The sequence below is a fragment of the Bufo bufo genome, chromosome 6 (genome assembly GCF_905171765.1).
Source record: "Bufo bufo chromosome 6, aBufBuf1.1, whole genome shotgun sequence".
Classification (NCBI taxonomy): domain Eukaryota; kingdom Metazoa; phylum Chordata; class Amphibia; order Anura; family Bufonidae; genus Bufo; species Bufo bufo.
This window is the reverse complement of record NC_053394.1, coordinates 96,466,566-96,486,301: the sequence shown is the minus strand read 5'-3', so window position 1 is coordinate 96,486,301 and position 19,736 is coordinate 96,466,566.

Below are 19,736 nucleotides of genomic sequence, written 5' to 3'. Positions count from 1 at the left end.
TGACAATCCAACTGATGTTCAGCATGCTGGGCAGGGAAGGTTCAGGCTGCAGGAATCGCTTCGCGGGTAGAAAAGGGGGCGGGGCTATTATAGCTCCGCCCGCATCAGGTTGTCCTGTTGCTGGTCACTGTCCATCATAAGAACTAAGGAGGGGAGAGGCGGAGCAATGTCACTGATGTCAGGAGGTCAGTGACAGAGTGCAAGTGCTGGACCCGTTCAGGAGAAGTCAGCTGCTCTGACAGGGGCCCGGGGTGACGAAGTACAGTGACTGCTCCCGGGCCCCTTCTGAGCTCGGGCCCCGAAGCAGCTGCTTCCCTGATAGTTACGCCACTGGGAAGCGCTCATCTCCACTGCTGCCCGGCTGCTGCCACATTAATAAAAAAAAATGTAAAAACTCAGCTGACGGCCCGGCTGATTGTGTTCAGCCCGGCCCACCAGGCGGCCCGGCCCACCGGGAAAATGCCTGGTCTGCCCTATGGCCAGTCTGGCCCTGCATCCAGGCCCCTCTTGAACTCTTTTAGTGAACTCACCATCACCACCTCCTTAGGCAGAGAGTTCCATAGTCTCACTGCTCTTACCGTAAAGAATCCTCTTCTATGTTTGTGTAGAAACCTTCTTTCCTCCAGATGCAGTGGATGTCCCCGTCACAGTCACAGTCCTGGGAATAAATAAATGATGGCAGAGATCTCTGTACTGACCCCTGATATATTTATACATAGTGATTAGATCTCCCCTCAGTCGTCTTTTTCCTAAAGTGGATACGCTAATTTTGATAATCTTTCTGATTAATTAAATGTTACATCATTGTGTGGTTGACAGGTGAACCACGGGGGTCAGAGACACCAATGCGGAATACCGAAGTGTCAGGGACAGGCTGAGATCCGGGAAAATCATAGTCAGGGACAAGCCAAAGTAAGAGCAGCCAGTGTACTAGCAGTCCAATTGACAGTCCCAAGTTCAGGACAGTCAGCGAAGGGTAAATATGGAGGTCAGGCAGTGAAGGGTCAATATCCAGGAAACAGGAAGAAGTCGGAACACAAACAGATAAACAGATACAGCACACCTTTGCAGGAACTAGCAAGCTAGGAAACCTATCGCTCAGACACCATCCCATAGGGGACGGTGCCTCAAGTACCCAGAAGTGGCCAGCAATAGGCTAAAGAGAATTAGGGTGGACACACTAGCCCTTTACGGGCTGGAGGGAGTGAATGCACCCTATTAGCCACAGATGAGATCGGCAGCCGGACCCGCCACAAATAGGCAGAGGGACTGAGAACCCACGAATGGATGAGTGAAGTAGCAGCCATTTCTGCCCAGAGAAGTAAGACAGCGGCGAGAACGAGCCATCGATATAAGACTCTGGAGGGCATGGCATGTCCATGTAATGGATAGTCCACTAATTTCAATGAGAAGTGTATAATGTTTTATTGCACCTGTGGTGGCGCTGTAGGGAAATTGAACATTTGCTGCCAGGTTCCTTCACAGATCAAAGATGTTCGGGATCACCTAAAGTGGACAAACGCATCAAATCTATGGGGGGAGTTTTATTAAGACTGGTGTTTTTTGATGGCAGTGTTAATAAGAAGTTTTGCTGGTTTACGATGCACCAAAACTATTAAGAGGCAGAAACTGAAAGACAAAAGACACTAACTTCTTTCAGGAGTAATGGGCGCCAGTTTTCCCCATTTTGTGCCAAAAACAGCCAGTTCACTCCCTTTTCTGACACCCTAACCATTTTTACAAAAAGGGATAGAAATGTGGGCACCAGGGGGGGGAGACATTTAATAATAATATGTAACAGGACACACATACAGTAACTTAACATATCTTTATTGTCACAAATCAATTACATATCAAAAAAGAGAATAAATATAAAAGTAAGCAGCAATGTTAGAGGTACCCCTTAAATACCTCCGGTCAGAAAATGACATAACCATGAGACACTGGGTGATCATAAATACTGGTATCAATTACATACGGTTATCCCAAACCCAGTTGTCTCAAGTACAGCTAATACACCATACCATATATAATGCCTAGCAGGTTGGTCTTGCAATTGCAAGCATATAAAGAGGACAAACGTCCTAAGCATACTGTAAACACCATGTAGATCCAACCCATAGGACAACCACTTGATAGCATCTATAAAAAATAGCTATAATGTCATACAGACCGGGAAAGTCACGGGACACACCAGCCCCAATGCACGTTTCGCCTGGGCTTCTTCCTGGGGGCGCGTTGCGCTCCCATTCGCTGCTACGGGGAGAGTGCTTGGTGGTGGCCGGACCGTGGAGACCTGGGGTCCTCTGGCCACCACCTTCCCCGCTCCATTCTCGGTGTGGGTCCCAGAGGTGGGACCCGCACCTATTAGACAATGGGGGCATATCCTAGTGGGAATACAGATGGGAATAGCCCTTTAAGTTATGATATGAAATGAATCAGAACTGGACGTTCAATCCTAATAAAAAAGTGGTGTTCAAGGCTGGACAATATGATGGGTTTATATTCAGTTCTATGAAAAAACACTGGTAATAATGGAGAGATTCATAAAAAACTAGTGTAAAGGAAAAGTGGAGTAGGTGCTGATACCAGAAACCAACCAGAAAAAGGGATCTACTGCTCAGATACAGAGGCCTACTACTAGTACTACTGGTAGAGCTTCTGTCTAATGCTCTTTTATACACTCCTCAGCATTGAAATTACAACACCAAGAAGAAGAACTTGTGAAATTATGGAAATCATGGAATTGATAGACATGTTAAAGGGGTATTCCCATCTCAGACAATTGGGCCATTGTCTGATAGGTGCGTGTCCCACCGCTGGGACCCGCACCTATAACGAGAACAAAGCGGGGAGCGCTGTGGCTGGAGGACCCCGGACTTTCCAGGGTCTGTCCACCACCAAGCGCTGCTCCCATAGGAGTGAATGGGAGCTCACCGCGCATGCGCGGCCCATGCTCCCATTCATTTCTATGGGGCAGACGGCAATAGCTGAGCCAGCGCTCGGCTATTTTCGGCGGCCCCATAGAAATGAATGGAGGGGGGCTGCCCATGCGCAGTGCGCCCTCCGTTCATTTCCCGGCTCCATTCTCATTGTAGGTGCGGGTCCCAGCGGTGGGACCCGCACCTATCAGACAATGGTGGCATATCCTAGCGATATGCCCCCATTGTCTGAGATGGGAAAACCCCTTTAATGATGTGTAAAAGGCAAAAAATAATAATAAAACTATTCAAAATATCCCAATTTATTCAGTATCGTGTATGAATTAAGCGCAGTTAGGCCTTTTTCACACGGGTGTCGCGGGTGAGGGCCAGATGCGTTCAGGGTGCATTGCGGGAAACCCACACGAGTAGGCACACAATTTCAGTCAGTTTTAACTGCGATTGCTTTCCGATGTTCAGTTTCTTTCGCGCAAGTGCAATGCATTTTTTGCACGCGCGTAAGAAAAAACTAAATGTGGTACGCAGTGGCGGATTACAATAGGGATGTTCGGGTCAGCATCCCCGGGCCCAGCACTGATGGGGGCCCCAACGCTGACCCGAACGCCCACATACTGCGGCGGGGCACGGGAGCGCATAGCTCCCTGTCCCGTCGCCGATCACCGCCATAGGCTTCAGGCCTTGTAGGCCTGAGGCCTATGCGGTAGTGAAATCCCGGGGCAGGCGTGCGTGATGACGTCATCGCGCGCCTGTGCCGGGACGCAGCACTGTGACGCGCCTGACTCATCCCGCCTTCCTCTGCGAGCAAGCGCCTGGACATAGGTGAGTATTTATCTTTTCATTTTTTGTTCATTTTTTATTTTTTTATTTCATGTGCCTACTTTGGGGGGGGGGGACACACAGGAGGACATATTAGGGAAGATAAATCGAGTACATGGGGGGGGAATGTGGGGGCTGTATGGGGGCAAATTATTATGGGAGGGAATACTATGTGGGGGCAAATTACTAGTTGGGGCAGTGTGGGGGCAAATTGCTATGTGGGGGCAAATTATTATAGGAGGGACTACTATGTGGGGGCAAATTACAATGTGGGGGCAAATTATTATGAGAGGGACTACTATGTGGGGGCAAATTACTAGATGGGCTGTGTGGGGGCAAATTGCTATGTGGGGGCAGTGTGGGGGAAAATTATTATGGGAGGGACTACTATGTGGGGGCAAATTTTCTATATGGGACAGTGTGGGGGAAACTATTGTGTGGGGGTAATTGCTATGTGGGGACAGTGTGGGGAAATTGCTATGTGGGGACAAATTACTATATGGGGCAGTGTGGGGGCAAATTACTATGTGGGGGCAGTGTGGGGGCAAATTATTATGGGAGGGACTACTATGTGGGGGTAAATTACTAGTTGGGGCAGTGTGGGGGCAAATTGCTATGTGGGGGCAGTGTGGGGGCAAATTATTATGGGAGGGACTACTATGTGGGGGCAAATTTCTATATGGGGCAGTGTGGGGGAAACTATTGTGTGGGGGTAATTTCTATGTGGGGACAGTGTGGGGTAATTTCTATGTGGGGACAGTGTGGGAAAATTGCTATGTGGGGACAAATTACTATATGGGGCAGTGTGGGGGCAAATTACTATGTGGGGGCAGTGTGGGGAAAATGATTGTGTGGGGGCAGTGTGGGGAAATTGCTATGTGGGGGCAGTGTGGGGTAATTGCTATGTGGGAACAGTGTGGGGAAATTGCTATGTGGGAACAGTGTGGGGAAATTGCTATGTGGGGGCAAATTACTATGTGGGGGCAGTGGGGGGCAAATTACTATGTGGGGGCAGTGGGGGGCAAATTACTGTGTGGGGGCAAACTACTATATGGGGGCAGTTTGGGGGAAATTACTGTGTGGGGGCAAATTACTATGGGGGAATTACTATGTGGGGCCAGTGTGGTGGAAAATACTATATGGGGGTGTTGCTATTGGGGAGGCACTGTAGGGGCAATTCTATTATTTCTGGGGACACTATACAGGGATTATTGCCTGGAGCACAATATAGGGTGTTATTATTACTCGGGGCACTCTAAGGGACATTATAACTGCTGTGGACACTATAGGAATATTTGGGGTAATTTATCAAACTGGTGTAACGCAGAACTGGCTTAGTTGCCCATAGCAGCCAATCAGATTCCACCTTTCATATCTGACAGCTCTTTTGGAAATCCAGTTCTACTTTACACCAGTTTGATAAATTACCCCAATTATGTCTATTAGGGTCACTATTTTTTCAGCAGTATAGTTCCTTGGGCATTGGGGAGCACAACGGGCACAGTATTGGGGGTGGTAGGATGACACTGTGGGGACACCAGGATGAGGAGGTTGATGGAAAAATTTAGAAATCTAACGTGTCTGTGTTACAAACTGTAGAGACGAGATGTGGCTGAAATAATTTATCATGTCTAACAGAGGAGAAGAGGAAAGAGAAGGTCTACATGACAGGAGATGTCACTGGATGTAAGAGGTATGTGGTGCTGTATTCTCCTCCATGTCTTTTTTATTACAATTATATGTATTTTAAATTTGGCGACCAAATTTTTCAGTTTAGGACCCAATTTGGGGTATTTTTTTTTAGTCTGAAGATGTCATATGGCCTAAGAAGAGATTGTGGCGCCCATGAAGCACCGCAGCCTCTTCATACAAAAAAAAAAAAACTAAACTAAAATGGAGGGGGGGGGGGGGGGGCAAGTTGGGTAGACAGCCCCGGGCCTATCATGCACTTAATCCGCCCCTGGTGGTACGCAGACCCGAACCCAGACTTCAAGTTCAGGTTTGGGTTAAGTGTTCTGTAGATTTTATTATTTTCCATTATAACATGGTTATAATGGAAAATAATAGCATTCTTTAATACAGAATGCTAACTGAAATGTCAATTGAGGGTTAAAAAATAATAAAAACATTACTCACCTCATCCACTTGATCGCGCAGCCGGGATCCTCTTCTTTGTTCTTTTTGAAGGACCTGCAAAAGGACCTTCGCTGACGTCATCGCGCTCACCATTACTTGGTTCTGATATTGATTTCCTTTCCTGATAAAGAATATTACAAAAGGAAAGAATTTTCACAGAAACATTACTTATCTGTCTGTGACGTCTCATCCTTAGGCCTCTTGCACACAAACGTTTTTATTTTTCCCGTTTACGTTCCATTTTTTGCGTTCCGTATATGGACTGTATACGGAACCATTCATTTCAATGGATCCACAAAAAAAATGGAAGGTACTCCGTATGCCTTCTGTTTCCATATTTCCGTTTTTCCGTTCCGTCCAAAGATAGAACATATCATTATCCACATAATGGACAAGCATAGTACTGTTCTATCAGGGGCCAGCTGTTCCGCTCCGCAAAAAACGCAATGCAAACGGACGTCATCCGTATTTTTTTCGGATCCGTTTTTTGCAGACCGCAAAATACTGAAAAAGCCATATGGCCGTGTGCAAGAGGCTTTAAGCTGAAGAACATCCTAACTGGTTACAACAAGGCTTCCTTATCATTAGCGTCAATCTATATAGTATGCTTGTGACAAGATGTATTACTGTACTGTGACACGGGATGTTTTGCTGATATGAGTTGAGTATTTCACTAAGAGCCCTTCTACATAGGCCGAGGATTGGGATAAAAATAGGGGATTAACATTCAAAGGAATGCCCAATAATTGCCCCTTGTAAAGGTGTCACCAATCGTCTGACCATTCAGTGGGAGCTGAGCTGCAGTAACCCAGTACGGCCACTACACAGAAAATGGAGCTGTGTTTCTGGCTCCGGCATACATCAGATTGGTAGGTGTGTGGGGTCTCAGTCCCCACACACGATCTGATACTTACAATCTGTCCCAAATATAGGTCATCAATATCTATGACCTGGGGACCCCTTTAAGTCTATGCAGGGGATTTGAAGGTCTGTATCAGAAAACAGAGCCCAACAGAGTGCTATGAATGGGAGCAGTGCTGCAGAAACCATCTCAATCCGCTACACAATGGACTAGTTCCAGTCCCTATTCCTGATTGCTACTTCTGAACTAGAGATTAGTGAATCGATTCTAAGGAATCAATTCTTCTTCACCTCTGGGGGGCTGTCCCTACAGGTCAAGAAGTGCATACCTGCCGCTAGATTGACAGGGACAGACATTTACCCCGGTCTTGACAATTTCCTGCCTGTGCTGCTGCTCCCATTGGCAGAGGCTCTGCGTTGGCCTCAGCGCCAGTGCAGTCGCTGCTCCGAAGTCGAAGGAGAGCCTGCTAATCTGAGTGCTAGCACAGGCAGGAGATTGTCAGGGTCAGGCTAAGTGCAAAAAACAAAGTTATACCAGCACCCCCGTGCACGTCACCACGGCTGTAACGCAACAGCAAAGACTATATGCAGCAGGAGACTGCTCCGTGCACAAAACACTGGAAACATGGCTAAATCTGAATGGCATCACTGCTACCTTACTAGTATATGAAAATTAGAAGCTCTTTGCTAATATTTCTTTATCAAAATTGTGTCAGGCCCATCTACCAGCAACAAGGTGACTTCCAACAGACGGGACCTACACTATATGACTTGCCACTCCTGGGCCTAAGCCTACACAATTCAGGGCAATGTAAAATCCAGCTATGATGCTGCTAAATGTCCAGCCTTGTCAATCTAGCAGCAGGTGGGTTCTTCTTCACCTGCGTGAACAGCCCCCTACGGTTGAAGGAGTCCTGCTGATGAGACAAATCAATTTGTTAGAATCGATTTGCTCTTCTCTTTTTCTGAACAGCTGGGTGTCAGACCCCTGCCGATCTGATAATAACGGTCTGTGCTGTGGATAGGCCATCAGTATAAATATCCTGAAAACGCCTTTGAGAAATTAGTTGGCACTTTAAGTTACTACAGAAGACATTCCTTTACTCACAAGAGAGATCTGACATTTGCCATAGTCAGAATTTAAACTGCTAATTAGAGCAGCCTGTATTCTGTCAATGGACTATTTAGGGAGCTGGGCACTGACAGCTGTTCCTGGAGGACCCCGCTGACTGAAAGAATGGATGCCAAATACATGCCTTGTTAACAAAAATATTAATGTTATCATTTTGTAACACAGTTTTACTACGTAGGACCTTTAGGATATAATGCACTGTTCACTTCCTGTTTCTTGAATAGAATTCCAGAACTATACTGACCAGTGATACATAGATCGGTAGAAATTAAAGTAACAATGCAGTGCAATGATACAGATGTCACGCCATTGCAGCATTCAGGAAAATATAATGAATTAAAAATGACATGCGATGGTGAAGATTACGAGCCATTACTGATACGGTATCCCTTGTACATGATTGCTTTCTATAACCTTTACCATACACTGACACCTTGTGGCAAAAAGGATACAAACAAGTCAATATTAATCGTTAAGGTGCATATTGGTCTTAGGATATTTACAGTGTGTATTGTGAAGAAAGGCATTGATCATACGACCAGGCAAGTTTTACATGTGAGATTTTTTTTATTCCTTTTTTTTGGTTAAAAAATCAGAAAGGATAAAGGGGGTTGTCTGAGAAAATTAAAAACCTCTGCAAAGTCCTATATTTGATTAAAATCAGAAATCCCACTATACTCACGCCTTTCTACAGCTCCACTCTCTATGGTACTGGTCCGGTCCTGCTGTTTACAAGCTACAGAGATGGTGCCGAGCGCTGTACTTGGCATTCCCATAGAAGTATGGTCGCGTAGTACTCAACCACAGCGCGGCTGCGTCACAACCAGGACATGACTGTGTACCCTAGGCTACATTCACATAAACGTGAAAAATGGCCGTCTGACAGCCATTTTCTTACGACCGTCACACAACTATTTTTAGAATCAATTGAATTCAAAGGGGCTATTCACATGGCTGTTTTTTTAAAGGCAGGGAATAGCCGCTGTAAAAAAAAAAATTGGGCTATTTTCATGGCCAGACAAACCCCATTGAAATTAATAGGCCCGTTGTTAAGTTCACCCGTCTAACGACTGTTAAAATGGATACACTGTAAAGAAAAGGGCCTTCCAGCAGTTAAAATAATAATAAAATCCTCACTTCATCTACTTGCATGCGATGGAACACTCACTCGGCACTGGAGGCAGCAGGACCTGCACTGCCAGCATAATGACACGTCACAACACTGGGTACGTCAAGGCTTGCTGACGTAGTAGTCATGATTGAGTACGAGTCAGCACTAGCGGAGATAGGGTGAGGTGCAGGGTTGCACCTAGCCTTTCTGCTGCCTAAGGCGAAAACTGAAACGGCCCGCCCCATGCAAATTTCTTACCCTTACCCCTTTGCCACAGTGAAAGCACTTATTGCCCATGGCCTTTTCACTGCCCCCATCTGGTGCTGCCTTAGGCGATCACCTCACTTGGCCTCATTGGTGGTGCACCCCTGGTAAGGTGGGGGCATTATATATGGGGGCGTAACCTGGGGCCAATATATATAAATATATTTATATATGGGAGCACAACTTAGGGTCTATTACAGTCCTGATCAAAAGTTTAAGACCACCTGAAAAATGGAAAAAAATCATATTTAGCATGGCTGGATCTTAACAAGGTTCTAAGTAGAGCTTCAACATGCAACAACATGCAACAAGAAGAAATTTTTTGAGCATTCAATTTAATGAAAACAACGAATAAACTGAAACAGGCTGTTTTTCAGATGATCAAAAGTTTAGGACCACACCTCCAAAAAAAAACTAAACCCCCCTAAAACAGAAACCCAACTTCCAAACATGAACTCAGTGATGAGTAGCGCCGCCGTTATTATTTATCACTTCTAAAATTTCCATGAGGTGAGTGGGAACATTTCTCCAAGTGGTAAAGATTGCCGCACGAAGGCCATCTACTGTCTGGAACTGTTGTCCATTTTTGTAAACTTCCCTTGCCATCCATCACCAAAGGTTCTCAGATGGATTTAGATCAGGGGAACACGCAGGATGGGCCAAAAGAGTGATGTTATTCTCCTGGAAGAAGTCCCTTGTCCTGCGGGCATTGTGTACTGTAGCTTTGTCCTGTTGAAAAACCCAGTCGTTACCACACAGACGAGGGCCCTCAGTCATGAGGAATGCTCTCTGCAACATCTGGACATAGCCAGCGGCCGTTTGACGCCCCTGCACTTCCTAAAGCTCCATTGTTCCACTGAAGGAAAAAGCACCCCAGACCATTATGGCGCCCCCTCCACTGTGGCGCGTAGAAAACATCTCAGGTGGGATCTGCTTGTCATGCCAGTAACGTTGGAAACCATCAGGACCATCAAGGTAAAAAGAATTCTCATCAGAGAATAAAACTTTCTTCCACCTTTGAATGTCCCATGTTTGGTGCTCTCTTGCAAAGTCCAAACGAGCAGTTCTGTGGCGTTCAAGGAGACAAGGTCTTTGAAGATGTTTTTTGTTTTTGAAGCCCTTCAGTCTCAGATGCCGTTTGATGGTTATGGGGCTGCAGTCAGCACCAGTAAGGGCCTTAATTTGGGTTGAGGATCGTCCAGTGTCTTGACGGCAGCCAATTGGATCCTCCGGCTCAGTGCTGATAAAAAAATTTTGGGTCTTTCACTTGACTTTTTTGTTCCATAACCCTCAGGATCATTTAAGAAATTTCAAATGACTGTCTTACTGCGTCCCACCTCAGCAGTGATGGCGTGCTGTGAGAGACCCTGCTTATGCAGTTCAACAACCCGACCAGGTTCAAAAAGGGAGAGTTTTTTTGCCTTTGCCATCATAACGTGTGACTACCTGACAGAAAATGAAAATGAATCCACATCTTTGCACAGATTTGGCCTTTTAAAGGCATGTGGTCCTAAAATTTGGATCAGCTGAAAAACAGCCTGTTTCAGCTTAATCGTTATTTTGAATTAATTGAATGCTCAAAAAATGTTTTGTCTCACTCTCATTTCTTCTTGTTGCATGTTGAAGCTCTACTTGGAACCTTGTTAAGATCCAACAATGTAAAATATGATTTTTTGCCATTTTTCAAGTGGTCTTAAACTTTTGATCAGGACTGTATAACTACTGGGAGGCACTAAGGGGGCCATTATCTATACTGGGGGCAAAAAGGGATGCATTGCTTATATTGGGTGCACTATGGGGGCTATATATATATATATATATATATATATAGATATATATATATATATATTTAGGGGCACATTTATCAAAACAGAATCCACAGCCACTTCTAAATGTAATGCAGCTTCCTTGCTGTCTTATATTTAGACCATTTTCTGCGCCTAAAACAGGTGTAGAAAATGGAAAATGAGATGGGCCTGCCGGCCCGTCCCCTTTCCCACCCACTATTTTTAGACCTGGTGCGAGCGGAAAAAGGTCGTAGATTGCAATCTGCACCACAAATACGCCTAATATAGGCATATTTCTGTTTAATAAATGACCCCATAGTGCTTTGAAAAAGTATTCATACCCTTTGAACTTTTCAATAATTTTTCACGTTACACCCACAAACTTAAATGTATTTTATTGGGATTTGATGTTATAGACCAACACAAAGTAGCGAGTATGTGTGATGTGAAAAGAAAATGGTACATGATTTTCAAAAATTTTTATAAATAAAAATCTGGAAAGTTTGGCATGCATTTGTATTCAGCCCCCATAAGTCAATACTTTTTAGGACCACCTTTCTCTGCAAGTACAGCGTCTTTTGGGATATGTCTCTACCAGCTTTGTACATCTCAAGGCTGAAATGTTTGCCCATTCTTCTTTGCAAAATAGCTCAAGTTCAGTCAGATTGGATGGAGATCGTCTCTGAACAGCAATTTTTAAGTCTTGCCACAGATTCTTAATGGGATGTAGGTCTGGACTTTGACTGCGCCATTCTAACACATGAATATACTTTGATCTAAACCATTCCATTGTAGCTCTGGCTGTATGTTTAGGGTTGTTGTCCTCCTGGAAGGTGAAGCTCCTCCCCAGTCTCAAGTCTTTTGCAGCCTCTACCAGGTTTTCCTCCAGGATTGCCCTATATTTAGCTCTATCCACCTTCCCATCAACTCTGACCAGCTTCCCTGTCCCTGCTGAAGAAAAGCACCTCCACAGTATGATGCTGCCACCACCGGTGGGGATAGTGTGTTCAGGGTGATGTGCAGTGTTAGTTTTTTGCCACACATAGCGTTTTGAATTCAGCTTTGGTCTCATCTGACCAGAACACCTTCTTCCACATGTTTGCTGTGTCATCTACATGGCTTGTGGCAAACTGCAAATGGAATTTCTTATGGCTTGCTTTAAAAAATGATGGATTGAACACTGCTCCGTGAGATGTTCAGCGCTTGGGATATTTATTTTTTTATAACCTAACTCTGCTATATACTTCTCCACAACTTTATCCCTGACCTGTCTGGTGTGTTCCTTGGTTTTCATAATGCTGTTTCATTACTTATGTTCCTTTAATGTTCACTAAAAAACCTCTGAGGCCTTCACAGAACAGCTGTAGTTATACACAGGTGGACTCTATTAACTAATTGTGTACAGATAAAGATGTAGAGCAGCACAAATGGACCTCATCGACCAAAACCGGAATGAATCAGCTGCAACAAGACCACAGATCCACAGCAGTCCACAGAACAGCAGGAAAAAGATGGTTACAGCAGCATCTCCGGTGTATCCTTTATTGAAGCCTTGAGTGCGTACAAAAAGCTGAAATACGACGTTTTGGCTCCACCATTTGGTGGGAGGTGTCATTTATAAGTATTTATGGTTGCTATTTTCATTGTATACATGCTTGATAAAGGCTACTATGTAGCCGAAACGTTGTATTTCTGCTTTTTGTACGCACTCAAGGCTTCAATAAAGGATACACCGGAGATGCTGCTGTAACCCTCTTTTTCCTTCTTTTATCTAATTGGTGACTCCTGAAGGCAATTGGTGACACTGGATTTTATTAAGGAGTATCAGATTACAGGGGGCTGAATACAAATGTACGCCACACTTTTCAGATTTGTATTAATAAAAAATTTGGAAAACCATATATAATTTTTTTTTACCTCAAACATACGCTGTACTTGCTACTTTGTGTTGTGTTGTGTTGGTCTATCATATAAAATCCCAATAAAATACATTTAATAATGTGAATGTAATGTGAAAAAATGTGGAAAAGTTACTTTTTCAAGGCAATATACAGTCAGGTCCATAAATATTTGGACATCGACACAATTATAACATTTTTGGCTCTATACACCACCACAATGGATTTGAAATAAAACAAACAAGATGTGCTTTAACTGCAGACTGTCAGCTTTAATTTGAGGGTACTTACATCCAAATCAGGTTAACGGTGTAGGAATTACAACAGTTTGCATATGTGCCTCTCACTTGTTAAGGAACCAAAAGTAATGGGACAGAATAATAATTATAAATCAAACTTTCACTTTTTAATACTTGGTTGCAAATCCTTAGCAGTCAATTACAGCCTGAAGTCTGGAACGCATAGACATCACCAGACGCTGGGTTTCATCCCTGGTGATGCTCTGTCAGGCCTCTACTGCAACTGTCTTCAGTTCCTGCTTGTTCTTGGGGCATTTTCCCTTCAGTTTTGTCTTCAGCAAGTGAAATGCATGCTCAATCAGATTCAGGTCCGGTGATTGACTTGGCCATTGCATAACATTCCACTTCTTTCCCTTAAAAAAACTCTTTGGTTGCTTTTGCAGTATGCTTTGGGTTATTGTCCATCTGCAATGTGAAGCGCCGTCCAATCAGTTCTGAAGCATTTGGCTGAATATGAGCAGATAATATTGCCCGAAACACTTCAGATTTCATCCTGCTGCTTTTGTCAGCAGTCACATCATCAATAAATACAAGATAACCAGTTCCATTGGCAGCCATACATGCCCATGCCATGACACTATCACCATGCTTCACTGATGAGGTGGCATGCTTAGGATCATGAGCAATTCCTTTCCTTCTCCATACTCTTCTCTTCCCATCACTCTGGTACAAGTTGATCTTGGTCTCATCTGTCCATAGTATGTTGTTCCAGAACTGCGAAGGTTTTTTTAGATGTCGTTTGGCAAACTCTAATCTGGCCTTCCTGTTTTTGAAGCTCACCAATGGTTTACATCTTGTGGTGAACCCTCTGTATTCACTCTGGTGAAGTCTTCTCTTGATTATTGACTTTGACACACATACACCTACCTCCTGGAGAGTGTTCTTGATCTGGCCAACTGTTGTGAAGGGTGTTTTCTTCACCAGGGAAAGAATTCTTCGGTCATCCACCACAGTTGCAAATGCAAATAGCACACTTGAAATGAACTCTGGACCTTTTATCTGCTCACTGTAATTGGGATAATGAGGAAATAACACACACCTGGCCATGGAACAGCTGAGAAGCCAATTGTCTCATTACTTTTGGTTCCTGAACAAGTGGGCGGCACATATGCAAACTGTTGTAATTCCTACACCGTTCACCTGATTTGGATGTAAATACCCTCAAATTAAAGCTGTCTGCAGTTAAATCACATCTTGTTTGTTTCATTTCAAATCCATTGTGGTGTGTATAGAGCCAAAAATGTTATAATTGCGTCGATGTCCCAATATTTATGGACCTGACTGTATATATATATATATATATATATATATATATATATATATATATATACACGGTAGATCAAGAGTACTGCAGAGACTTAAAAACCCAAGGAAATTCATCCTATTTTAAAGGCCGTTAAAAAGGGATACAAAATTGGCATTGCCTGGTTAAAAAAATGGCCACGGAGAACTGACGATGTTTCAGTTTTTAATGGCCGTTTTTTTTTTACTGCGTGTGCATGTAGCCTGAAAGTAGAACACAAGAACTCCGATCCACACAGTCAGGTACAGGCTTACAGTTGCGAATCACAACGTGCATCACCTGAACCAAGTCTTCAGTTGTGGCAGGAATGTGCGCCAAATTTATTGAGAGGCGTATTTATCACCAATACTTTTATGTATCAAAACTCAGGTGTTTTACTACCTTTCTGATTTATGTGTATGGGAGCTATACAGCAGCAAGGAAATGTAAGTGAACCCTTTGGAATTACCTGGATTTCTGCATTACTAATAAAAAAGGGTAGATAGACAAACAAAATCTAACTAAACGAATAACACACAGTTGTGCCGTTCATGGTATTGAGCACACTGAGTAAACCTCAACAGTGGTGTGTGATGGAGGAGGATGCGTATTCATTATTTGTTAAAGCACCCCTTTACATGGGCCAACTCAGCAAGCAACTATCAGAAACAAACCATTCATTCCTGATAATTGCCCGCTTGTCAGAGGAGTTGAGAGCTGCATTTACACACAGAAAACATATCCTCTGTATGGGGATGAGTGATTGCTCCTGCGATCATGCTTTCTCATAGAGCATCAGGGGCGAAACTACCACTATAGCAGCAGGGCCCACAAAGTTAGAAAAGGGGGCCCAGCATGGCACACAATAAATGGAGTGGAGGATGTGCAGCATAAGGCTTCATGCACACAACCGTATGTGTTTTGCGGTCCACAAAAAATATGGATTACGTCCGTGTGCATTCCATATTTTGCGGAACGGAACAGTTTTCCCCTAATAGAACCGTACTATCCTTGTCCGTAATGCGGACAATAATAGGACATGTTCTATTATTTTGCGGAACGGAAATACGGCCATACGGAATGCACACGGAGTAACTTCTGTTTAGTAACGGAACGGACACAGAAAAAAAAAAGTTTGTGTGCATGAGGCCTAAGGCTACTTTTACACTTGCGTTGTTACTTTTAGTATTGAGATCCGACAGAGGATCTTAATACCGGAATTAAAAGGATTTGTTTTGATTTTCCACATCAGGATGCATTCATTCTGTTAGAATGCGGTGGTGTGAAATCAAAACAGAAAAAAACGGATCGATCACTAAATACATTGAAAGTCAATGGGTGATGGTTCTTTTTTTTAGGCTCCTAAAAAAACGGATCCGTCACCATTGACTTACATTGTTTTCAGTGCTGGATCAGTTTTTTTTCCGTTTTTATGACCGGACATAAAACCACAGCTTGCAGGGAGGGAGGGGCCTATTCAAAAGCTTGCCATAGCCTTTCCTAGTTACTCCCCAGTAGCGAATCATTGTTTCTGGACAGAAGATCCCTTTTTATACAACACTGCTGCCCAGGAATGATGCTTTCTATATTTCTGCATAAAGAGTGCAGGGTATAGAGGACAAACGACTGAATATTTGTAATGAAGATCTACTAGAAAAATATTTTTAGCCTAACAAGTACAACACGATAATAAAAAAATGAATTCACAGGGGTCCACAGCCTTAAATGCTATTCAGGTTCTAGAGGGTTAACCTTCTGTCATAGATGTGCTGATACAGAAGCCCCAGGTGAAGCTCTATTTTCCATCTTACCCGCTATAATCCATTCCCATACACTCTACTGACATCTTGTGGCAAAAATGATTACATGTGAAGATTGTCAGCAAAATCTACAGTGGAAACCAGTAAAATCTTTGTAGTGCCATAATTTATCTACGACTGTTGCTGTAAGGCTTTCCAAAGGAAATACGCAGCATATAGACTGTATATATTTTTATTTTTATTCTACAGCGTGACCTAATTTATTTTTTATTTTTTTGTTACATTAACCAGTTGAAGACTGGGCCATTTACATACTTTTATTTAAAAGCCATAACTATTTTTTTTCTGTTCAGTTATGTAAATAATTTTTGCACCTTTTTTTGGTGATATATGGGGCTTTACTTTTATGTCATTTTTATTTTAGTATTTTTTTTTATAAAAAGGAAAACTTAAAAAAAGGGGTGGGAGTCTTCACATTTTTTTATTTCTTTTTGTTAATAGCACAATATGATAAGGCAGAAATCATGTGCTCGCCAACAAAACCTAGAAAATGGATTTTCAGTCACAGAAATTTCTGAAACAAAACTCCCACGTGTGAATATCCCCTTGCAGGATTCAGATGGCAATGGAAAAAATTTGCTAATTTCCAGCCACAAAAAAAGTGGACATTTTTCATTCCATGTGGACATCCCATCTCACAGCTTTTATTCTCCTCTCTGGTTGCCAAGATGCTTGGACTCTGGTTCTGCTACAAACCCAACGTCGGCACACATGTGCACAGACTGGAGCAGTATTCCCTGTCCACTTCCTGGCCAGGCTAAATCTATGTCCCTGGCTGTCCTGACCAAGTTAGAAGTGATGAAGTTAGAAATTACAGCAGCATCTCTGTGTGTTACAAGCTGAACTTACCTTATTCCTAAGTTAGTCTACTTATACACCTGCTTCACTAAGATTCAGCCACTTGATCCAGTAGACAATGCCGGGAATTGGCCCAGACACAAATTGCAGCATGCAGCAGTTTGTGTCCTGCTAATTCTCAGTATTTTTTGCAGTAATGCGGACAAATCTCCACCGGACCCCATTATACTTAAAGAGGTTGTCCGGGTTCAGAGCTGAAGCCGAACATATCCCGTTCTTCACTCAGGCAGCCCCTCTGAATGGAGCATCGGAGCATGAATGCTTCAATGCTCTCCTTTGCCCTGCGCTGGGCAATGGCTTTTTCAGCAGATCCAGTGATGGTCCGGGTATCACTATGGGAATGAGAGGCGGAGGCTTCTGCCTAGCAGTGAGCCCGGTGATGTCACCAGCACTAATGGATAGGCTTTAGCGCTGTCCTAGCCTGTAAAACAGACTAGGGCAGGGCTAAAACCTATCCATTAGTTCCGGTGACATCAACGGGAACACTGCTAGGTGGAAGTCTGCGACTAGCAGTGTAAAAATATAAACAAAACAGCCCTTGCCCTGTTGCAAGCGCAGGGCATGGGAGAGCATCAGAGCCATAAAATGCTCCAATGCTCCACTCAAAGGGGCGGCCTGGGTGAAGAAAGGGATAGAGCTGAACCCGGACAACCACATTAATGAGACCGGTGGTCATTCCAGTTGCATCAGGCAATACTGGATCCGGAGAATTCTGGCAAGCTGTTCTCTGCCAGAACAGCCTGACGGAATTCATGATGCAGGCGTGAAAGTAGCCTTACCTTATATAGACTGTACAGTATAAAAACAGTATAACAGTTTGTTGTTAGAAACATACAAAACAGCATTCTTGTTAGAAGAAGAATTGCAGAAGAAGACCTCCTGGTCCATCTAGTCTCCCTTATATTACAGGCAGGTTTCCATTCACTTCCTGTAGATTTCCCAGCCATCTGATGAAAGTTTGTTCTAAGCATCTACTACTCTTTCGGTAAATATTTTTCTGATATTGCATCTGATCTTCCCTTAATTTCAGATTTGTGCCTCCCTTCTTCTCTTGTCTAGTTTATTAGAAATACTTTTCTCCTGGAAATTATTACACCCTTTGACATAAAGGCTTCGATCATGTTGCCACCCTCCCCTTATTTTACTCAAGCCTCTACACTTTAGTTAATATTATTTTGATGCACATGCCAAAATGTATGCCCCATTCTTCACTATGAATGAGTGATTCTTATACACAGCCAGTCTAGGAAATAAGACAAGGCATTGTGTAGTGATCTATGACATTCTCTTGTTGGAACGGTTTACACTCTCAAGACCTGTTATTCCTTGTAATACCATGTCAATTAGCATTGTGTATTACACAATACCCTTGTTATCCGAAACTGTGCACCTGCATGAAAACACACATTATATCATACCAAGACGGCATCAGACCGGAGGTGAATTCTCAGTAAATAGTGATTTTTTATTAATGACAAGCTCTTTAAATTAATATTAATATGCTTTATGCCCATTATCAGGTCACTGTCATATATAATTCACCAGTAATGTCCATAACAATTAGCTTCTTTTTTTGCTTTAAAGCATAATTCATGGCAAAGATGAGAGATGATGCCATTAAGGACACAATGTGACAGCTAAGGAGTTTGATTGGCAGCAGCTCTGCCCATGCTTACAGTTTTTGGAAACAGCCAGGTGCTTTACCTTGCAATCTCCGGCAGTCCTATAGAGAATGAATGGAGCAGGTCACATGCTTGACCTTCTGATCAGGATGGATGAACAACCCTGATCTCAGAATAAGTGGGGGTACCATTGGTCAGACCCTGACCTATGGACAGGGGATAACCCCTTTAAGGCTAGAGCTCAGGGGCAGACTGGGAACTTAAAATGGCCCTGGAAAAAAAAACTTGACTGAAGGTGCGTCAATACAAGTAGGAGGAATAACAAAAGTAGTAGGGGTAGCAATACCCTAGTGCAGCACAGGCTACGTCCCTGCTGAACCCAATACCACAGTGCAGCACAGGCTACGTCCCTGCAGAACCCAATACTATAGTGCAGTACAAGATACCGCCCCTGCAGAACCCAATACCCTAGTGCAGCACAGGCTAGGTCCCTGCAGAACCCAATACTATAGTGTAGTACAAGATACCGCCCCTTCAGAACCCAATACCCTAGTGCAGCACAGGCTAGGTCCCTGCAGATATAACAATATAACAAAATAGCAAAGACAGGTGCACGTTGCGGTCTTACTAAACCCTCAAACTGATTTTAAAATTGAGAGATTAGTCAACATGTCCTACGGTGTAGAACATGTCTAAGCCCGGGCACCACGCCAAGGTTTCTCAAGTAGCCCGGGACCTAACACTCTCCTAACTGGGCCGTATGGGCAATACCAGGAGCCAGTGGGCAAATTACAGGAGCATGAGGCCGACTCACAAACAACTCACCAGTTACCTCCAGCATGTAACCATGCTTGCAATGGGAGGAGGGAGGAGTTTGCGAGTCCCACTCAAGACTGGCTGATATGTCC